General features: G+C 45.8%; 1 protein-coding gene and 1 long non-coding RNA gene across 4 annotated transcripts in view; both read left to right on the top strand.

Moving 5' to 3' along the window:
* EXT1 (exostosin glycosyltransferase 1) overlaps positions 1-14904 on the top strand; it is a 263571-nt gene that overhangs the window by 48671 nt on the left and 199996 nt on the right. The gene's annotated exons all lie outside the window — the stretch shown is intronic.
* Positions 628-11845, top strand: LOC118718229. Its single transcript, XR_004987725.2, has 2 exons — positions 628-2302; positions 9360-11845. It is a non-coding gene; the product is annotated as an uncharacterized LOC118718229 (long non-coding RNA).

The raw sequence follows: 14904 nt of genomic DNA, 5'->3' as shown, positions 1-14904 counted from the left end.
AGTGGTCCTTCCCCACTCCCCCCCCCACCCCCCTTGGCTTGCTCTCCAGCCTCCGTGGTCCTGTGGGAGGCAACCCCCCCTTGGGTCCTGAGAGCACTGGGGATGGCAACCACCAAGCTGTGTTCTCAGGGGCCTCCAAGGCTAACTGGAAGGGGTGCACTTTGTGTGATATTTGAATTGCCTCATCAGCTTCACAGACCCTGACTTAGTGTGTGTGTCTGTGATGTTGCTGCTTCCTCCTTTCAGGTTCAGGCATGTCACTTTCCCTTGAGAACATCCTGTGTGCAGCATTTCTGCTTTTCCTCTCACCTCATGATGTCAAGAAAGAGAAATTATGCTAGGCAGTGTCTTTAGTAATAGAAAGCAGAACTACCTGTACATTCCTCACACTGCTCTTCTCGAGGAAGGCTCTGGGGGTGTGATTTTCACCCCGAGCAGCCCAGCTGCTTGGTATTCCAGCTTGTTCTTGGACGTGTTGATGCAGTCCTTAAATGGCTGAAGGTATGTCCTTCTTTTTCGGTTACTCCTCACCTGAGGATATTTTCCCCATTGCTTTTCAGAGAGAGTGGAAAGGAGGGGGAGGAGGAGAGGTGACATGAGAGAGAAACAGAGAGAGAGGAAAGAGAGAGAGGGGCAGACATTGACCGATTGCCTCCCTCACATGCCTAGACTGGGAGCCAGGGATCAAACCTGCATCACAGGTACATCCCCTTGTCCGGGAGTTGAACCCCAGAGCCTTTGATGCACAGGCTGGCACTCTTAACCATTGAGTACCACTGGCCAGAGCAAGGTATGCACTTAATTGCCTCTCCTTTAACCTGAGGGCTATGTGACAGGTTAATGCAGGCTTTTCCAAGAACCCCAAATCTAAAGGGCCCTTATCAGCAGAGGCGATTCAGTACCACAGCCACCAGCTGAGAAACATCCTAGGGTCAAGCTGATGAGGCAACTCAAATATCACACAAAGTGCACCCCTTCCAGTTAGCCTTGGAGGCCCCTGAGAACACAGCTTGGTGGTTGCCATCCCCAGTGCTCTCAGGACCCAAGCAGGTCTTGTGGGTGGAGGGCAGTGGAACTTTCCTGTGTTGGACAGCGGGGCTGGGCAGGAGGTGGGCAAGATCCTCAGGTCTTCCCAGAGGAGTTGGAAATGTGAATTTTTTTGGGGATCTCCCATCTCTCAAACACCGGGACCAATTCAGACTTTTTGAGGGCCAAAGCCAACATGCCTGTTAGCCAAAATCAGCTTGCAGGAACCTAGTTTGTGACCTCTGGTTTAAGGCATGTTGATAAATGGATTTATTGGTAGTTCACTAAATGGAATCTGGGATTTATTTTATTTTTGGGGGTAAGATCATAACTCACAAACGCAAGTTACTTATTCATCATACTCAGTAGTTTGTTCACCTAGCAAAATACAGGAAATGTTGCTGTCTTGGGGCCCATGGTGCTCGGTAGTGCCATCTGCAGGTTGGTAATATTTGCTGTGATGGATGGGACTGTAGAAGTATGTTCTTGAATGAATAGTTTTCGGTCCCTGTGTCCAGTTGTCTGAAATTGCAAGGGATTTCCTAAGTGAAGCAGTAGCATGTATGCACAGGGGCTACGAACTGAGGTCTACTCTCTGTGTTATTCCATTGATAAGCCAACTTTTAGTCAAAGAAGTAGAATCATTGTGAGTGTGATGGGATTAAGGGATTTACTGTAGAAATTGGGTCTTCCTTAAATATGAGAGGGGCTGGGGAATGAAGGTCTTACAGAGAGGGAAGAGGGGGATGAGGAGTCAGAGGATGAGAGGATGTCTCCCTGGAAGCCACCAAATAGGTACCAGAAGGGGAAGCACAGGAGAGGTATGTTTCCACGTCTAGAGTCAGTAATCAAGTGTCTAGCAGTGGGCTGGGGCTACTGTTGGTCATCAGGGTCACTAATTGTGAAGACAAGGGGTGAGAGCTAAGTAAGGCAAGGACAAGTGGAGACTCACTGGGCACTTTCCACTTGTCCATTGACTTCCTTACAGTTACGGACTGGACTTCACTTCTACTTTTCCATATCTGACACAGCTCTTCATATGACCAGCTGTGACTGATCCACAGGGGCAAGGGTCTTCTGTTAAACAGGAGTTCCCAGCCAACCGCGTTGACAGTAGTACCATCAGTATACCCAGTGAACAAGATTGGCTGCATCCGCTGGACTGTGCTACTGAGAATTCCTGGATTCTCTCCTCTGCCCTTAAAAGACTTCTTCCCACTCCGAATCATGGGACTGAAATAACAGGGTTTGGGAATCCTGCCTTGGCCAGGCTAAAGTACATAGGTGCTTTGTTAGTGCGTTTAGAATCAGTGCAGCTTGATATCAGCCAGTCACACGTACATGCCCATCTATCAAGCATACATACCTATATCTGTTCACACTGATACATGTAAATATATCTGAATTTATGTATCGCCTATTTATCTAACCTGCATCAACAGATTTTCAATGGAAAATTTTACGGGATTTTGACCCATCTCGTGTTAAAAGTATTTTGTATCAACTAGATACAGCGGTCCTCTTTAGAAAGCAGTTTTAGTTCTGGGAGTTCTCACACCAGATAAACTCACACTGGGCTTAGATGTCTGTCTCTTTTCAACCAGTTACTGAGATAATTGGTCTCTCCCCATATGAGGAAATGCTGAGATAAATAAGAACTCCTGCTATGTACTTCCCTCCACCTGTGCCTGACTATGGAGCTCTTTTTAGAAGCAATGAAGGGAAACATATTTGCAAGTTTATGGCTGAAGCTGGCCATTTCCCCCAAAGTGTGAAGTGCTTTTAGGTAATACTTCAACTATTTATTGTAATGTTGGTTACTTCTACTTCTGGACTGGTGGGTAATAGGACGGCTGAGCAAGATAAGGTAAATTACTTTCCAAGCTCAGAACATTAATCTGGATGTCCTAGAGCACAGATACAGGTTTTTCCTTCTTATTTCCTAAGGCTGCAACTAAACCTTAATCTCATGCTATCAAATTGGTAGATGCCTGTTAGGAAGTTTTTCTTGCCACAAAAGTGACCAAACTCCATTTTCCCTCCTTACATTGTCTGTTTCTGGTGTGTATTTGTGTCTCTACAGGTGTGGGTTGGGAAGTGTTGTGGTGTAGAAGTGTTGAGAGATATATTATTATCGAGGAATATTCTCCTGAAGCAACTAAACATTCTGGGCAGAGAAAGCAGTTTGCTCAGGTGCAGATTGTTTTGATTTTTTTTTTTTCAAAGCGAGCAGGAATTCATTGAACTCCTGGGAGCTTGGCCATCCTAGGTATGCAATGGGAAGATTGCCTATTTAGTCTTGGCCCAGAGGCAGGACAAAAGAATGGAAGTGGGACATTCCTGAATTCCACCCATCCCATTCATTAATTTAGCATATATTTACTAAGCACCTATTATGTTCCTCAGGCATTGGGCTGAGTACTGAGGATAAGGGGGTGAGCAAAAAGCTGAGTTGGAGGTTACCCTGTAGATGGGGGAACAGATAGTAATCAAAAGGTTAGGCAAACAAGTATATACATTAATTACTGTGGTAAATGGTGGGGGTGGGGGGGTACTTAAATGGGTTATGGGAGCAGGAACTTGGAACCTAGTCACAGAGGTTGGGAAAGGCTGTTTAGAGAAGACAGGGATCTGGGGTGGTAGAATAGACTGGCCTCTCCACCCTGTCTGCGTTGTTAAGCTATCCTGCTCTTTGCACACAGTCATTACAAAGAAGAGCATCCTTGGGGATGTTCCTGCTGTGCAACCCGGGCCCGTTTTGGGGAAACCGAGTCACCCTCAGGGCTGTTGGCTAACAGTGGAATAGTTGGCTCTCATTCTGAGGAGCTCTTTTCCACGCTGAGGAGTTGGCCTCTTGAGCTCTCCAGCGACACCTGCCAAGCCCACCGGGCACTTCATTCCCAGCCAAGGTTGGAAACAAACACCAGTTCCCCTGCAGGCTCACTTTTCTGGTGGAACCCTTGACAGTCTGCCCTGGCCTACTGCTTGGATTCCAGAGATGTCTAGCTGGTGCGCCTGTCATATCCCTTCTTGGCCTTGCTCGCAGATGGTCACCCAGGCTCAGATTACACAGGCTTCTGCTTCACCCTGGGGCCAACTCTCTTCCGAACACACCGTTTTCAGACTTGCCTGCACACGTGTAGGTGGGAGGGTGGATGCTCGGGGTTGATAGATGGAGGTGGGTGGGGGTGGGTAAATAAACCAGAACAAGGAACATTTATCACATTCTTCCTGGAAACTCGTTGATTTCACCGAGTCCATTCATTTCCTTCTCTCTGATGAATGAATGAATCAACAGGTGACTCACGGCGAGCTGCCAGTTAGAAGGTTGCAACATGTCCTCACTAGTTCTATCCCTTAAGACCTGGGAGAAAAGCTTATATTATTTGATGTGTTTTCAGGCAGAACTTGTCAATGCTTCTGAGATTTTTATCAAAAAAATTCCCCCCCAAAGGCAAGAATTGTTTCAATAAGGCTTGAGAAGCATTGTGTTTGATTGTCTTTTGTTTGCTGTCTGATTTTGAAGTGGTAAAGTGATCACTTAAAGTGAAATCAGCATGGAGAAATTTGGCAGAAATAATAGCAATTTCTGTTGGAGGACATAATGAGGCGTAGTCATTTTTCACAATAGATATTTACATTAACAGTCATCATAGCCTGCATTTACAGAACACTTATACTTTGTGCATAGGGTTACAGTTGTGTGTGGAGTATTATTATCATTTAATCTTTACAGTAGTCTTTAGGAAGGAGATTTAATTATCTTGATTTTATACCTAAGGAAAGTGAAATAAGATTAAAATATTACTAAGGAGTGGGTCTAAATGACAGGCCAGCTGAAACCAGTTTGGCTCAGTGGATAGAGCATTGGTCTGCGGACTGAAAGGTCCCGGGTTTGATTCCGGTCAAGGGCATGTACCTTGGTTGCGGGCACATCCCCAGTAGGGGGTGTGCAAGAGGCAGCTGATCAATGCTTCTCTCTCATCGATTTTTCTAACTCTCTATCCCTCTCCCTTCCTCTCTGTAAAAAAAAAAAAAAAAAAAAATCAAAAAAAAAAAATCAATCAATAAAATATATTAAAAAAAATAAAAATAAATGACAGGCCATCTGTCCTAGAAGAACATGCTCCTTTTTCTGCACCATGCGCTCAGTAAGAGAACAAAGTTTCGTTTCTGATCTACATTTCTTCATGCTGGAGAAGAGGCTCAAAACCAAACCCAATTGCATGATCTGGCAAATTTTTCTGTGGATGCAGGTGAATTTAAAAGGGAGTGGTGACTGGTACACATATGTTCAGAGCAAGTTTATTTCTAATAGCCATAAACTAGACTTGTCTCTCACCATTGAAATTAGATAGGCTATGTTAGTGGTTGGCAAACTCATTAGTCAACAGAATGGCAAACCACAGCTTGGTCTCGAGCCGCAGTTTGCCAACCACTGGTATGGTGAGCTGCAGTTTGCCACTCTGTTGACTAATGAGTTTGCCGACCACTGGCATAGCCATACAATGGAATGATATCCAATAATAGGGAATGAACTGTGGATACACACTCACATGGGTGAGTCTCAAAATATATTAAATGAAAGAACCCGAGGGAGGTGGGGAGTGATGGCAAGTGGAGAAGCATATGTGCTAGATGGTGCCATTTACATAAAATTCTGGGAGATGCAAATTAATTTATAATGGCAAAGCGCCGATCTGTGGTTGTCTGAGAATGGTTGGGGGTGGTGGTAAAGACAGGACCGTGAAGAAACTTTTAAGGGTGATGGCTATATTGTTAACTTGATTTTGGCGATGGTTTCATGCACAGACATAATCAAAGTGCACCAATTAAAAATGTGCAGCTTAGTGTGTGTCTGTTGTACCACCCTAAAGCTGTTAAAATAGGTATGCATGCCCCAGGAACACGGACAATAGTTTGGTTCAGACCAAGGGAGGAGGGAGTGAGGGAGCAAAGGGGAACACCTGGAATAATGTCAACATTGAAGTTTTTAAATAAAAAATACGTATGTGCAGTAGGGGAAAGCAGAGAGAAGGATGTGTTTACGTGTGGGGTGGTAACAGAGACATTTGTGCAGTGGGAACCTCATTCACAGAGTGGCCCCTGAATCCCAGAGAGCCGTCCTTGTGGGATCCATCTGCCAGCCGGTGCCTATTGGACCTTCTGCGAAGTACTTTGGGGTTTCTGAGAGCTGCATAAGACAGGAAATGCCGGACCTGTGCTTGGCAAGGGGACCTATTCACAAAGAGCCTGAGCGTGGGAATCAGTTGGATCGGGACTTGAGTCCTGGCTCTCCCACTTCTTTGGGCTGAAGCCTTTGAACTCCCTTACCTGGTGTTGGCTTCAGTTTTGTCCTGGGGAAAACGGAGATAACTTATCTTTATTTCAAGGTTGTCCTAAGGATATAAATATATATCAAATGCTTGGCCCAAGTATGGGGCACATGGTAGCAATGCAACGGCAGTGATCTTTATTATCAGCTGTGCCACTCCTTTATCTGAAAGGAGGGGAAACGATTGCTGTGGACGGGTCTTCTCGTGTGAACTCCACTTGAAATACCCTTTGAAGCCTGTGTGGGAGTCAGATGATGTGGAATGAGCTGAGTGAAAGTGCAGAGATGGGACTGTCTGCAGATGGGTTCCGAGATAGTTTTGGTTGCAGTTAGTCAGAAGGAGTGGAGGGAAGATCTGTGTCTGCGAGCACTTCTCTGAGTCTGACATTATTGACATTTTAGTCTGACTGCTCTTTGAGGGGGGTGGCTTGTCCTGTGCCTGGCAAGATGTTCAGCTACATCACTGGCCTCCGCCAACCTGATGGCATCCCTTTCCAATATCTCTAGCCTGTCAGGTGTCCCCGAGGACCACCACCCCCATGGTCACAGCAGCTTGGCGGAGGGCAATGTTTTCCTGGTTGGGAGGGAGAAAGGACTGGAGCTGGCACAGTAACGAAATGAGCTGTCCGGGCAGTTGTGGAGGGTTAGCGGAGTGGAGTGGTGCAGAGCTTTGATCAGGAGTCAGAACTGATTCATATCCTGGTTTCCCCACTTCCAGGCTACCTGGCCTTTGGCAAAATAACCTATTTGTACTTCAGTTCCCTTATCTGTAAAGTGGGCACAATTACAGTGCCTACCAATAGGGCTGTTGTGAGAGTAAATACATTAAATGGTAACCGAAACCATTAATTACTTGCTGAAAGGAAACCAGCCTTTCCTCCTTTCCTCAGAGGACTTTGAAAGCTGCCAGTGGGAAAACAAGGAACTCTTCCTCCTCTAGCGATCTTGAGTTGATTTTTGAAGTGCCCATCTTTTGAAAAGACCTGTTAACAAATTAGTCTGAAATGAAGATATTGAAAGATAAATGTGGAAAACGGCACTTTGTCTCCAGCTGGTTCTTCCTCTTCCCCGAGCCCACGGAGAGGTCCTTGTGTGATTATGTAAGTCAGAGCCAGGTGCCCTGGAGCGGAGCAGAGAGACGATGGGTCCAGCCCGTGGAGGGGCTGTTGGCCAGAAGGATGGCTGTGTGCTGTATAGGAATTTCGGCAAGTGGCCCTGGCCTCAGGGAAATCTCCATCTTTCTGGAACTGAAACCTGTGCCAGACACAACAGCAGACCGTGAGAGGCTCAGAAAGGGCCTTCATTCCAACGGATCTTTGCAGTGATCCTGGAGACCGGAGGTGACCATTTTCCACTCGAAGCCGTCTGTTGCTCCTGCAACACACTTGTTTCAGAGGCAGCTTTGCAGATGCTATTAGGGACGTGTCAGGCTTCAACAAACGAGAAGTTCCTCCCTGCCACCCCAGAGAGAGAGCCTGGCGGGATGACGGATGCAGTGGCTTATCAATGTTGTGAGTGGCAGCTGGCCTCATTGTGTCCCAAAGTCACAGAGGGATGCCCTAACAGGGCAGCGGCCCAGGGTTCTCTCCCAAATTCCTCAGATTCCAGAGGCACAAAGGAGGTGCCCTGGGGCGGGAGCCAGGTCCCCGAGGAAGGCAGGTTTATTTTTAAGCCCTTGTGTTGTCTTCACTTGCAGACAGATGGGCCTCCTCTCTCCCCATAGAAGCTGTTGAATCACATTTGCTTCTTCCTTTCTTTACTCATCTAATCTCAGGCATCCGAGCTGCTGTGGAGCATCCTTTGAAATGTTCCAAAACACGGGGACAATCATTTGGGCTAGTACTTCCTTTGGAGAGAGGTGAATACTAAACAGGGTTTAACGATTTTTATTTTTTTATTTTTTTCCCCTCAAAGAGATGAAGCTTGTTCTGTGGCCTCACATGCCCTCCTGTGAGGACAATGTTTACGTTAGCCCTGTTGTCTTAAAAGCATGTAAAATCCTCCCGATGATTCAGGTTCATGTGACACTTTTCCTAAGTTTATCGCAGCTCAGGCAATATTCAAATGAGAAAAACAAAAGAAATACAAGTAAGCCACATCCAACCCCCCATATAGTGAAATAAAAGCAAGATTGTGTATCCACGTCTTATCATTCAGAAATATTGATGCCCCTATTAGGAGGAAATGCCCTGAGGATTTTTTTTTTTTTTTTGGATAGTCTCTCCTAAACATTTCAGACTGATTGACCAAGGATAAACAAGATGATACCTACTGGCCAGTGTGGTGTGTGCCTTCACCTCTAAATCACGAGTGGCCTCAGTTTTGCTCATTTGCACTTGTTCTCCCTTTCCTTGTTATCGGTTGGACAATGGTAAGGGTTGGTTGACATGAATCACATATGACCTTGATGTAGAAAGACACGGAGAGGGCGGAGCCTCCCAGCTGGAAGTCTAGTTTCTTTATGACTCTCAGAGATGTTTCTGACACTTAGAAATGCTCCCACACCTCGCTTCCCTTAGCTCTCCCCCACCCCCTCCAAGCATGGCCATTCCCCTTTCCGAAGGCCAGTGCGACCTCAGAATGTGATTACACTTTATGTCGGGATTGGAGATCAGAATATAGCAAGCCAGCCATGTGGAGAAGAAAGTCAGAAGACACAGTAGCTTTTCAGGATCCATTTAGTGCATGATTGATCTTACTGATGCTGCTCATATCGTGTGGAGAGCTGACAGGGGTTTACCTGCAGCAACCGATCAGCACTCTGGGGAAAGTAACGGGGGAAAATGACATGGATTAGTTGCTAAATTTGCGCCATATTCTGAAATCGGGAAATCAGCCCTCCATTGCTAATTGGGAAAGGTATTCATACTGTCATATGTCTTTCATCTCTGGCCAGGGTCACCTTCCCTTTACTTCATGTGTTTTCCCTGCCCAATCTATTCATCTCCTACTTTTGTGATTTTTCAGCTGGTTTTATGTACTCTTCTTTTCTCTCCAGAATCACTGAGAGGCAATTGTGCCCAGGAAGCAAACTGAATTTATAGGGTGCTTCAGAGATTTCAAAAAGGACCGATCTCAAAACTACATGCTAACGTGTGAACTGAGTTCATTTTACTTAATTGTGGCTGTAATGCATGCTTTATTCTTTCTCTGCCCGTGTTGATGGCAGGAGTTTCTTCACATTCTTTCTGTGTGGTGTGAGGGAGAAGATGCTTGGCTTATGAGCTGGGAATGACTGTTTAAATAACATGAAGCAACACAGAACATTCTCCCATCAAATTTGTAGAGTAGCATAATCTTCCCTCCTCTTTACACGCTTCAGAATTCATGGAAATGTTATCTATGAATGCTGTAGAGCCTCTGGGCTAAGGATGGTTTTCACATTTTGTAATGGTTAAAAAAAAATAGAGAAGACTGTTTATTCATGTGAAAATGATAGGAAATTCAAATGTCAGTGTCCATCAATAAAGTTGTATTAGAACCCAGCCGCATTCATTCATTTACTTCTTATCTCTGGCTGATCTCCCCGCACAGTGGCAGAGTTGAGTCATTGCAATAGACCCTGACTGTCCACAAAGCTTGGAATGTCTCCTCTCTGGTTCCTAACCAAAAAGTTTGCTTCCCCCAGGTGGGAGGCAGGCCGAGACTTGCAAACTATCAGTAAGCGAAAGAGTGATTTCCTCAAAGGTGCAAGGATTACAGGTTGTTCTACTTCAGGGCAAAGTGGTGAGGACAAAAATGTAATAACATAAGACATACTATATCTAATACTTTCTATAGGTATACCATCGATGTATGCCTAAAGTGGGATAATCTGAAATAATAACAGAAAATGCCCTTTTCAAGCCCTGACCGTCACTGAAGAACTAGGAGCTCCCTTCACACTCCCAGCCCCCTCCTTCCTTCATTCAGTGTCTGTCATTCCCTCCCAGGGCTAGTGTGTTCAGCCCCGAGGGTTTCACCTTGAGGTGAGTAAGTAGGCAGCATTGGTCTTGACCTTGAATGAAAAGCACAACCAGGCGGACGGCGGTAGGTGGACCTTGGGAGGAACTGCTGGGCGAGAGAAACCTGGAGCACTGACCTGTGGTGGCGGGTTTCACACGTGACACTGAGCTCTGTGCACACAGCGAGGGGGTCCTGCCATCACGTGGCCAGCTCCCCCTGCAGGGCTGTGTTTTTTCCCCTCACACACCTCTGGTCCAGCCCACGTGGGTGCTTAATAAACTGCCAGCCCAGTGGCCAAAAAGAAATACAAAGCTTCCCGTGAAGATGAAGGCTCTCTGGCAAGGTCTCCCTCTGTCTCTTAGCGAGCACGGCAAACAGAGAACTCCCTTCTTTTGGACATGAGTTACACATATTTCCCCCCTCTTTTATTACCTTCAAAGCTGGCAGCCTCATAAGAGCAGCATTCAAATAGGCTGCGAGAGGGACGAGGCGCCCTGAATAGGGTGTTTCTTGTCCTCCTGGCCCCCTCTCTTTGGGCTGTCCCCGCACGGTGTATTGTTCACCACCTTGCGAGGTCGGAACTTTGCCAGTAACTGGATTCTGGACCTTGTGGGTCCCTCTCTGAATCTGCTGCTTGTCCAGTGAAATGAGTTAATCTCATCTGTTTGCAGAATAAGTCTAATCAACCTGTTTTAGACTCATTTAGATTATTCGTCTATATGGTCACTCACCTAAGCAAATGGGGTGGTCATGCTGGTGCTGTGTACTCATTACAGTTTGGGCTTTAATGTGAGATTTGCCTGCATTGATGAATGATGTGCCTAGTTGGCCTTTTATGTTTCTTAAAGTTTTTGTTGTTGTTGTTGTTGTTGTTGTTGTTTTTTAAAGCTCTACTTTCTTACCTTTCTCCTTTTAAAAAATATTTTCACATGACCTTCCAGCCTGAAGCAGTTGACTGTAAAGTGGTGGGGGTGTCATTTGAACCTTTTATAGCTTGTATTTAAAAAAAATATATTTTGGAAGAGTGGATAACAGCTTTAGTTCTTCTTATTGGCTTATGATCGTCTGGAATTATTTTATAGATTGTGTTCAGCTGCCAGCACGGTGCTCGGCGAGATTAATTTGTGCAGCTTTCCATTGGCTGAATAGTATTCATTCTTCGGATTCTTGTTCAGAAGGGATTAGCCAAGTGAACTGGAAAACGTGCCTTTGCGGCCGAGTTTTCTCTGGTTGCGCTAATCAATGAACAATCTGGTGCTTGATTTAATTCAGCTCTTACGGAACAAGCTGACTCATTGGCTCTTCATGCTTCTTAACTTCTCCTGTAGTGTTTTCATCTTCCATTTTTTGCACATACGCCCCCATCATAGTGGACAACACCGTTCGGAACCAAACATTCCCCCGGGGACCTCGCTCGGGTACTCAGCATGCATACCTTATGAAATGAGATTCAAGGAAGTTGTTGTTCTGGGTGGTCTGTGTTTGCTGCCTTTCTTCTAAGGGGAAACATTGCTTATTGCTTGAAAAGAAAAAAACAAAACAAAACAAAAACTTCCTTTATTTTTATTTTTTGTAAAGGGAGGGTTAAAACAAAACTAAAAAGAAAACACGTGGCATCTTAGAGACCTGCAAAGGCATAGAACCTTCAAAGGCTGGCTTTGGGTTCGGTGCTGCATTATTGATGGGGCTGAATAATGTATAGTGACGCCTGGGCCCCGTGGGGTGGTTGAAGCCTGTTCCACCTGGAGGCCAGGGTTTCTGTGCAGATCTATGTTTCAGGGGAGTGACTGCAAAAGAGGGGTGAGGTTAGGAAAGCTTTCCTCCCCCTTCTTTGTTTTTGAATTGTTTCCTCCTGAGTTTTGTTCCTCTGCACAACTAACTGACTTGCTTGATGTCGGGGAGCTGGCTGCTTGCTTATAAATTGTAGCAAACACGTCTTTTAGCTGCCAGGGAGCAGAGGGGTGGTAAAGGTCTCAGATACTGGGACGCATGTCTATATTAGGATCTCTGCAGCCTCGGTTTTAGCCTAAATTTAAGTGACAGGTAAACATTGGGTTGTCCGATTTAACCAATACAGGGTGGGCAGGCACACTTGAATTTCAGATACACGGTGAACACTTTTTAAATACTGAAGTGTGCCCCTGTGTTTTACCTGGCAACCCTAGGTAAGTGTCAGAGAGCCAGGATTCTCTAGCCTGAGGGCCCTCAAGTTCCATCAGAGATAATTGTGAGTGGGATGTAAGAATGGGAAAGAAGAGTGCCATTTATTAAGCATTTTTCATATCAAGTTCTTTGTATTGAGTCCTTGGCTTGTGAGGTGTGTATTGTAAACCCTTTATACCTTTGAGGGTAAAAATAACTAGCATGCAGTGAGTGCCTTCCCTGTGCTGGACACTGCTCTAAGAGCTTAGATGTTTTCAGTGCTGAAAATAACCCGGTGAAGGTAAGTACTCTTAGGATTACTCTTTTAACAGCCTCGTGGGTGCGAACTGAGCTGAGGTCGTTTTAGCTGGTTAAGGGACTGTGTGGGGCTGCAGAACAAGGATGCATGGGGAGTATCTCACCCAAGGCCAGAGTTAGAAATTAGTGTAGCCAGGATTCCAATCCCAGTTCCTTCACTCCAGCCGTTTTTTGCTGCACTTTTGAAGCCCTTGGGAAACTAAAACACCCCTTTCTCCCCCAGAGACCTGGGCTCAACCCCAGAGTTGGGTTTCCCTGGTCTGAGAGTGGCTTGGCCATCCGATTTGTAAAGCCTCCCCAGGCGATTCTAATGGGCAGCCCTGGTGGAAGGTGGCTGCTTTAGCTCTTTCTCGGAGGAAAATGAATTAGTCTCTGGGAAATCTGGTCGCTCTATGTGGCCATTCCTCCCCCTCTTCCCCAGAAACACACCATTCCAAATCTGGCAGCTAATTCTTCATGGTCTTTGTTTCCTCAAAATTATTTTCAGGAAGTCCTGATGAATATATGTTAGGGGCTAAACAAACCACAAAAAAAGACCCCCTTGGGGGTATTCTGTTGATGTATTTTCTGAGCCGACTTTTCTTTCCCATTCCTCCCTGACGCTTCCTGGAGGAGGGAATGGCCTTTTGTTCTTCATTTCGCTCCAGCTGGGCACCAGGCTGGGTATTAGAGGAGGTTTCCAGATGAAGGAAACTAGACCCCCTCCCCGCCAGGAGTTTTCAATCTTGGAAGGGAAGTATAGCAATATAATTCTAGGTTTAATTCTCTAAAAGTCACTTCCAAGCAGTGCCAAGTATGAAGTAATCCAAAGTGGCAGAGGCAGGGACGTGACTCGGACAGAGCCCCTGCTGTCCGCAGCCTCGGTTTGAATGTCTGCCCCGCCGCCATGCCCTGTCCTCTCGGCCTCCATGCCCTCCTTGGCACGGGGGATGTGCTAGTCCTTTGATGGGAGGCCAGAGACCATTCGTGCCAGTGGACTGCACACAGCTGGCCCTGCCCGGGGTACAGGCTGGTCAGTGTGAGCTGCAGCTTCTGTCCCTCCCCTAAGTTCTCCAGAGGCCTTACTGACACGAATGGTCCTAGTGGGTGACTACTAGCTTTAGCTGGCGTTCCTTGAACTCACAGGGTCAAGGGTTTTCCTTAATTGGTAGCCCCTGAGGAGTCAGGAAGGTGTGTGAATGGGAAACTAGACACTTCTAGAAGATTACGTGTGGCCCATAGGAACTGAAATGGGATGCAATGGGACCTGCAGACTGGCTTGGATAAGCCAGGAAGAATGGGGGCCTTAAGGAGCTTAAAGGCCACAGAAATAGAAGGAGAGCTGAAACCAGTTTGGCTCAGTGGATAGAGCATTGGCCTGTGGACTGAAAGGTCCCAGGTTCGATTCTGATCAAGGGTATGTACATTGGTTGCCGGCACATCTCCAGTAGGGGGTGTGCAGGAGGCAGCTGATCGATGTTTCTCTCTCATTGATGTTTCTAACTCTCTATCCCTCTCCCTTTTTCTCTGTAAAAAATCAATTATATATGTGTGTGTGTGTGTGTGTGTGTGTGTGTGTGTGTAAAAAAGAAGTATGAGTCTATCATTAAAAAAAAAGAAAAAAAGAAAAAGAAAAAAGAAATAGAAGGAGAGGAAGGCCTTTGGTGCAGGGACTCCGGTAGGTATTACATGTGGTGCGTGAGTGGAGAGAGGGAGACTGAGCCTTGTCTTGATGGTGACATTCACAGACAGATGACACAGGAGAGGCTAATTGTTAAAGGGGAAATGATGACGAATTGAGTTCTGGGCAAAGTTATAGCGCAGCCTTCATCGCAGGCAAAGCAGCGCCACATACCTCATTATTATGCACATGCTGTGATTACACATTTGGGGATAATGTAGACTCTCTTTCTAACTTCCTCTCGTTTAAGAGCTCGAATGAAGGAAGGTTCGCACCACTACTACCATCCCCATCTGTCCTTTTTGGTGAACTTGTGCTTTCTTCCCTGAGTTTGTTTAGGTCTAAGTATAATACTTTGCATAGGAAATCAATAAATCTTCTATTATTGTTTGACTGATGGGGCAATTTCTTTATTACCAGACAGTTCTGCAAGCAATAAATACTTCTAATATCCTGAGTATATTTATTCCTAAATGGG

This window comes from Pipistrellus kuhlii, unplaced genomic scaffold, assembly GCF_014108245.1.
Source record: "Pipistrellus kuhlii isolate mPipKuh1 unplaced genomic scaffold, mPipKuh1.p scaffold_m20_p_14, whole genome shotgun sequence".
Lineage (NCBI taxonomy): Eukaryota > Metazoa > Chordata > Mammalia > Chiroptera > Vespertilionidae > Pipistrellus > Pipistrellus kuhlii.
This window is presented reverse-complemented; position numbering and strand designations above follow the sequence as displayed.